This window comes from Podarcis liolepis, assembly GCF_965112155.1.
Source record: "Podarcis liolepis genome assembly, chromosome: 5".
In the NCBI taxonomy this organism is placed as follows: Eukaryota; Metazoa; Chordata; class Lepidosauria; order Squamata; family Lacertidae; genus Podarcis; species Podarcis liolepis.
The window spans coordinates 92,894,803-92,902,776 of record NC_139556.1 but is presented as its reverse complement, the minus strand read 5'-3'; positions in this window follow the sequence as shown (position 1 = coordinate 92,902,776).

The following is a 7,974-nucleotide window of genomic DNA, read 5'->3' as shown; positions in this document are numbered from 1 at the left end:
TGCGGGAAACCTTCTGGTGTTTGTTGAGGTCTTCTTAAAAAAAAAAAAAAAGCTCATTTAAACTTTTTGTAATATGGCACCCCTAATGATGTTGCCTCTTACCTTTTCTCTAAACTAAAAAATCCCACATGCAGCAACCTTTCTTCAAATGGTTTCATTTTGGTTGCCCTTTTCTGAACCTTTTTTCAACTCTACAATATCCCTTTTGCGGTTAGGTGACCAGAACTGCAGTCAATATTCCAAATGTGGTTGTACCCAGTGCTATTTTTCTAGAAAAAGAGGTGCCAGAACTCACCATGAATGCCACCTTGTTCTCTTATAATGGCAATGATGCCCACCTGAGAGGAGCTGGAACTGAGTTTTATTGCAGTTTTATTGCATCAGTATAGGAACCCGCTTTATACTGAGTGAGATTGCTGGTCCGCCTCATTCATTGTTGTCTACACCAGGAATAGGGAACCTGTGGTCTGCCAGGTTTTGCTAGACTACAACTTCCGCCATCCCTAATCATTGGCCATGGTAGCTGGAGCACTGCTTGGAAAAGACACATATCAAAGTTAAGGTTTCAGAGAGATCTGCGACACAAAAACAGATAAATAAAAAAACCACACAAAACCATCAAAACCTTTAAGCAGGGACAATTTTAACGAAGCAAGGGGAACTTTGCTGCAAAAACACTTCCCTGGCATCAGTTGATTTCCTGTTGTGGCCTGACGTCTGCTATAACTCTCCTATTCCAGAAGTCGTGGGGGAGAGAGTACAGCTGCTAGGCTTGACTGTCATGTTTCCTGTTTAGCAGCTGCTCCAGAACACATGCTGCTACTTAGAGCAAGGGAAAATAGAGGCATCAACAGAATGACACAGCAATCTTATTCTTTGAAAAGCTAAATTTGATTGCATCCTCCCCTCAACACAGTTAACTCCTAAAGAATTCACAGTGGAGGCAAGGAAAGGACAATTCATTGGGCCGAGAAACATACCTTCTTTCCTAGAATCCTTGATCCGTATTTCCTTGAGACATGAGTTTGCAGCCACTTAATTCTGCAGGCAGTTTCAGCGGGAGAAAGGGAAACCATTATGGAATCAAATGTGGCTTTCTATGATGAGGAAAATATACAGCATAAGCAGTTCAAAAATTTCCCCCTCGGTGCACTGTGCTGTCGCACAGTTTATCCACATGACACATCATAGTGATTAATGCCAACTGCATGGCAAACCTCCAGGATAAACACAAATTGCACATTTTCAACGGAGAAATTGACAACAATCACATCCTCTGGGATTTGTAGGAATCAGTCTCCAGCAGCTGGAATTGCTTTGTGTTACAACATCTTCCTTGCTCCTCTCGCTGCTGCTTTAGCACTGTAGGGTTGTCAGTCGCTCATAATTTATGGCTTCTTTGTACTTCAGGAGCTAAGAATGGAAGAAGAACCTGCTGGATTAAGCCAGCGTCCCATCTAGTGCGGCATTCTGTTCTCACAGTGGCCAACAAGATGCCTGTGGGAAGCCTGCAAGTAGCTCCAGATTGCAACAGCATACTCCCCACCTGTGATTTCAGAGCAGCTGCCAGTCAGTCCCAGGGTAGCCAATGTGGTAAAGATAACTGCCTAGGTAGGAGAAGTGATTGACATTTTCCAACGTTACACCACTGAGTTGGATTTGTGGTGTTGCAGAGGGGTTATTTTGTACTTCTTGGTGCAGCACTTTGGTTTTTTGGATGTTGAGCGAGCGACAAGCCAAGCTTTTCATAAGCTTCTGCGAAGATATTTAGGATGGTTTGGAGGTCATCCTCTTACTACATTGTCATCAGCATATTGAAGCTCTATGACGGAAGTTACGGTAACCTTACTCTTTGCTTTCAGCCTGCTCAGATTGAAGAGCTTTCCATCTGTTTGATATATGATTTCTACCCCAGTGGGGAGTTTCCCCACTGATTCAATGACTCTTCAACATCAACTTCATTGGACTGGTCATGTTGTGCGGATGCCTGATGATCGTCTTCCAAAGCAACTACTCTATTCTGAACTTAAAAATGGAAAGTGTAATGCTGGTGGTCAACAAAAGAGGTTTAAAGACTCTCTCAAGGCAAATCTAAAAAAATGTAGTATAAACACCGACAACTGGGAAACACTGGCCTTCAAGCCCTCCAGTTGGAGAACAGCCTTTACCAAAGGCGTCATGGGCTTTGAAGACACTCGAACTCAGGACGCAAGGGAGAAACGTGCTAAGAGGAAGGAACTCTTGGCAAATCCACACCATGATCAACTCCCGCCGGGGAACCAATGTCCCCACTGTGGAAGGAAGCGTGGGTCCAGAATTGGCCTCCACAGTCACTTACGGACTCATTGTTAAAACTGTGTTTATGGAAGACAATCTTACTTGGCTACGAGTGATTGCGAGAGAAGAAGAAGAAGAAGCCAACATGGTGCCCTCACCAGATGTTGCTCCTCTTATCCCTGACGATTGGCTATGCTACCTAGAAGCTGATGGAGGTTGTTGTACGACGACCTCTGAAGGGCACCACAGGAGTAGACAACAGTGTGCTAGATAGTCCAGTGGTATAGCACAGCTTTTTATGTTCCTAAGAAGAAAAGGGAGAGAGGGAAGAAGAAACCCAACAGCATCTAAACGTTTCCCCTCCTGATTTTTCTTAACATTACCTTTAAAAAACCCCTCTATCCACTAAGGAATAATTACACTCCTTTGCAGTGTACTTTTGAACTAATTATTAATGAAAACACCAGCTAATTAATCCCTGCAGCTCTTCTGCCCACCAGGCCTCTCGGCTTGTGTGCCAAAAAAGGAACTGAGGAGGCTGATGGTTGACTGGGCAGATGGAGGAAGCTTTTAATGATAAACTCTTTAGCTTCTCTTTCACTCCTTTTTTTGCTTTTGCAGTTTAGGGTGTTTTTTAAAAAAATTTAATTTTAAATTTAATTTTTAAAAAATTATTATTGGGGGCAGGATGTTGAATGTGTAAATTTTGTTTTTAGGATTGTTGGAATCAATTTCATAGAATCAGAGTTGGAAGAGACCCCAAGGGCCATCGAGTCCAACCCCCTGCCAAGCAGGAAACACCATCAGAGCACTCCTGACATATGGTTGTCAAGCCTCTGCTTAAAGACCTCCAAAGTAGGAGACTCCACCACACTCCTTGGCAGCAAATTCCACTGTCAAACAGCTCTTACTGTCAGGAAGTTCTTCCTAATGTTTAGGTGGAATCTTCTTTCTTGTAGTTTGAATCCATTGCTCCGTGTCCGCTTCTCTGGAGCAGCAGAAAACAACCTTTCTCCCTCCTCTATGTGACATCCTTTTATATATTTGAACATGGCTATCATATCCCCCCTTAACCTCCTCTTCTCCAGGCTAAACATGCCCAGCTCCCTTAGCCGTTCCTCATAAGGCATCGTTTCCAGGCCTTTGACCATTTTGGTTGCCCTCCTCTGGACACGTTCCAGTTTGTCAGTGTCCTTCTTGAACTGTGGTGCCCCGAACTGGACACAGTACTCCAGGTGAGGTCTGACCAGAGCAGAATACAGTGGCACTATTACTTCCCTTGATCTAGATGCTATACTCCTATTGATGCAGCCCAGAATAAAATTTGAATAAAAAGTGAAATATGTAGGGAGACTCATGTGCACCTCAAAATAGTGTTTTCTCGGGAAACCGTAACAGCAGCCACGCAGGGTAGGACCCCATAAGAATAACCCCAATAATGAGGCACATTGGGACATTTTTTCCTGTCCCCATCCTGCCCCACCCTGCAGCATGCATAGGCTCTTAGCTCTGACTGAAGGGAGGGAGAAATTGTGAAGGGTATTATACATATGCACAGACTTCCTATTCTCCTTCATGCACATGTGTGTGCAGAGGAAATAACAGAGCTCTGTCATATTGTATGAGCATTTCTCCACACATGGGTATAGTGCCCATTCAGGGGAAAAGTGCAGTCCTCAACATGCAAGTTGGCAATGGCATGGACTCCACAAAATTCATTCTTAACTTGTATGGCTCATGCACAGCAGAGATAGGGAATCTGTGGAGCAGCAGATGTTGCTAGACTACAAATCCCATCATGACTACAAATCGTGGTCATGCTGGATGGAGGTGATGGGAATTGGAGCCCAACACCTGGAGGCCTGCAGGTGCCTCATCTCTGGTGTGCGAACTGTTGCTGTTTTGTGGGAGGGATTCAAACAAATGACCCCCAATTCAGGTTGTGCAATTGGAGCCGATTTGGTGCTTCTGGGCAACTAATCCGCTTCCAAAACAAATCATACTTTTTTACAGTAAAGAAAGGGAAAGGAAATTTCACTAAAACGTGCAGGATAAAAGTGAAGAAGCATGTAGTTGGGGTTTTACTTATGCAACTGTTTAAGCCCCATTTCACTGTGTTTGGATGAATCAGGGAAAGTTAAAGGGATATTTTTTTTAAAACAAAAAATATATCAGTAGCAGCTACTGCTTTCTTTCTTTTTAAGCACACATATGGATCTACTGTATCTGGGTTACCCTTTGCCCATACGTTTATACTGATGCCTGTTTCTGTTTTTAACCCAGTTTCTTGTTGACATTAGAGGGTAACCCCCCACCCCAGCAATCAATTTTTGTATGTGTAGATAGACTTTTCACAGTGTGATCATTATTTCTTAATTACTTCATGCCAAGCCCTGGGAGAAAAGAAATGTTCTCCTTAAACATCAGAAAAGCAAATGGCAAGTTCTTTAAAAATAAAAAAATATAAATAAATAAATTTGTGAGCAATTCTGTAGAATACAACACTCAAGGGAGGATTAGGGTTGGGTTTTTCAGTGCTGGTCTTCATTCTGAGCCATTTTCAGGATTCAATGCTACGTTGCCCCATGGGGTAGGAGAAAAGACTACAGTTCCCATCATCCCTGGCCACTGGTCCTGCTAGCTAGGGATCATGGGAGTTGTAGGCCAAAAACATCTGGAGGGCCGAGTTTGAGGAAGCCTGCACTAGTGCAATGGGACTTTCCTTCCTCTCCTCCCACCCCATACCTCTCATCTCATTTGGAGGGTTGGGGAAGTCTCAGAACAGAGCATGGGGGAAGGAGAGAAGAGATCACGCCATTGGGCAAGCAGAAATTGTAGCACTGATGGAACAATCTCCCTAGCATGATGTTGAATACAACCCAAGGAAGGTCTTCCTCATGTTGAAGTTTAGATTGTAAGCTCCTCTGGCCTTTCCTCTTTTATTTAATTAAGCAACATTTCTATTCAGTTCTAGGGATGCGGGTGGCGCTGTGGTCTAAATCACTGAGCCTCTTGTGCTTGCCGATCAGAAGGTTAGCGGTTCGAATCCCCGCGAAGGGGTGAGGTCCCGTTGCTTGGTCCCAGCTGCTGCCAACCTAGCAGTTCAAAAGCACGCCAAAAAAAGTGCAAGTCGATGAATAGGTACCACTCCCGCGGGAAGGTAAACGGCGTTTCTGTGCACTGCTCTAGTTTCGGTGTTCCGTTGCACCAGAAGCGGCTTAGTCATGCTGGCCACATAACCTGGAAAAATTCTGCGGACAAACGCCAGCTCCCTTGGCCTGTAAAGCGAAATGAGCGCTGCAACCCTAGAGTCGTCTGCAACTGGACTTAACTGTCAGGGGTCCTTTAACTTTTTTTATATTGAGTACTGGATCAAGTCCCCACCCTGGAAAAGCTGGGATTCCAGTCTTCTCCCTTCCCTTCCCAAAATACGATAAATACTATTTATCAAATGATAGCAACATCACCAAGAGACTAGCATCATAGACAAAGCCACAAACTAACCCCCTAGTTCAAAGCTACCTGCCTCCTCCCTAGGTCTAGATGTGCTTGTGGAAGTCTATGCTCTTTTGCCTTACTCACAGCTGTGAATTACTCACAGCTAATTCAAGGACGCGGGTGGCGCTGTGGGTTAAACCACAGAGCCTAGGACTAGCCGATCAGAAGGTCGGCGGTTCAAATCCCCACATTGCGGTGAGCTCCCGTTGCTTGGTCCCTGCTCCTGCCCACCTAGCAGTTCCAAAGCACGTCAAAGTGCAAGTAGATAAATAGGTACCGCTCTGGCAGGAAGGTAAACGGTGTTTCCGTGCACTGCTCTGGTTCGCCAGAAGCGGCTTAGTCATGCTGGCCACATGACCCGGAAGCTGTATGCCGGCTCCCTTGGCCAATAAAGCGAGATGAGCACCGCAACCCCAGAGTCGGTCACGACTGGACATAATGGTCAGGGATCCCTTTACCTTTACCTTTAATTCAAGGATGCAAGCCAGTGAGGTGGGATTGCTTGCATTTTCCACAAAGAGGCAAAATTTGAGAGTACTGCAACACAGACTGTTCCAGTAGGCGGCGGCACCAAATTGGGTGCATTGCAAACATTTCAGCCAACAGGTGAAAGTAGCAAATACTATATATTCCTTCCAGCAGGTGGCAGCAAAAAGGCTCCTATACTTCCTTTTGGTCTCTGCAGATCTAGCCAATAGGAAGTGCCAAAGCAAGATCTGCTAGTGTGGCTCACAAATCTCCTATCCTGCTAGTGGTTTCTAGGAAAAATAAGCTTAATTATTTGCAATTTCCAGCAACAGGGATTTTTTTGCCTAATGCTGTGGTGATCCTTTGGCCATAAAATGTTGAAATGCGTCAGACATATAGGCTATTTATAGCAATTAGAGGTGTTCCAGATTCGTTCCACCAAACCGGAATAGCGCTGCTTCATCTAAGTCAATTTTTGTCCTCGTTTTAGTCACCTTATGTTGGAAGTTCAAGCAATTATTTTAGTAATGCAGAACGGGTGACCAAACTTACCTTATCAGGTTGTGCCCCTCCCCAGCCCCCGAGTCTTTAAATAGAACAGCTGGTACATTTGCAGGTTTGTCTTTGAGGGTGTCCAAAGCATTTCCATATATTTTTCTGCAGTGGTGAGCTAGAGTGGCCATGCTCTCCTCCTCTTGTGTCTTGTTTAGATTGTGAGCCTGGGAGCAGGGCCACTGCAACCCACCACTAACCACTAGCCACCCTTGCCTTGGGTCTTGGCTTGGGAGCAGCACACACACCTTGCTCCGGAAAGATCGCAGAGTTCCGAGCTGCCAGGTAGCCTTTTCATGGGAAAGAAACATAGGGCAGCATCATCCGCCAGAAAGAAAGCTAAGAGGAAGGATGGGGATGTGGTGTGGCTTCTTGTATAAAAGCGTGTTTATAGCTGATGAAATAAAAAAATTATTATTATTATTATTATTATTATTATTATTATTATTATTATTATTATCTTTGCAGCATTTAAAAAATATTCTGGCAGCATGCTGAACTGCCTGTCAATCCTGGGTGTCGTAAGTGAAAAGGCCCAGCCAAGAATAATGTTGTAAGCCAAAAATGGCTTATCTTCTGAGTTTACGCCAATAAAACTCAGAGACAAGAGGAGTAAGGAGTCCATTGTTGTTTATTGCAAGGCACTAGTTTACCCCGCCCAAGGGTCCGGGCGGTGGTATTTATAACATTTCAAACCAAGGATTTCAATTTTCACCAATCATGTACATCATGTACATCATTACCTCATTTCATGTTTAGTACACATGCACAATAAGCGTTAGCAATTTCTGCTGATTCAGCTGTGATTCCCACCGCTCTATTAAAATACTAATTTCTGTCACATTGTGTTACTGTGCATGTTGGGAACCTGTGTTACGTGTAGCCATTTGACTATGTATCAACCTATGTTCTAGTTTATGAGCTGTAGCTTTGTGATTCATATATTAGCTGTACTTCTGCCCCAATGGGGGGCGGCAAGTTGCAAAACCATCAGTATCATAAAGCAACAGGTTACCCTAACTTCTCTATTAGAAGCACACTCAAGGATTTATAGGGGTTCATATTATCACATTTATTGTGGCCCTTTGGGCCACCACCATAATAATAATAATAATAATAATAATAATAATAATAATAATAATAATTTATTACTTATACCCTTCCCATCTGGCCGGGCCT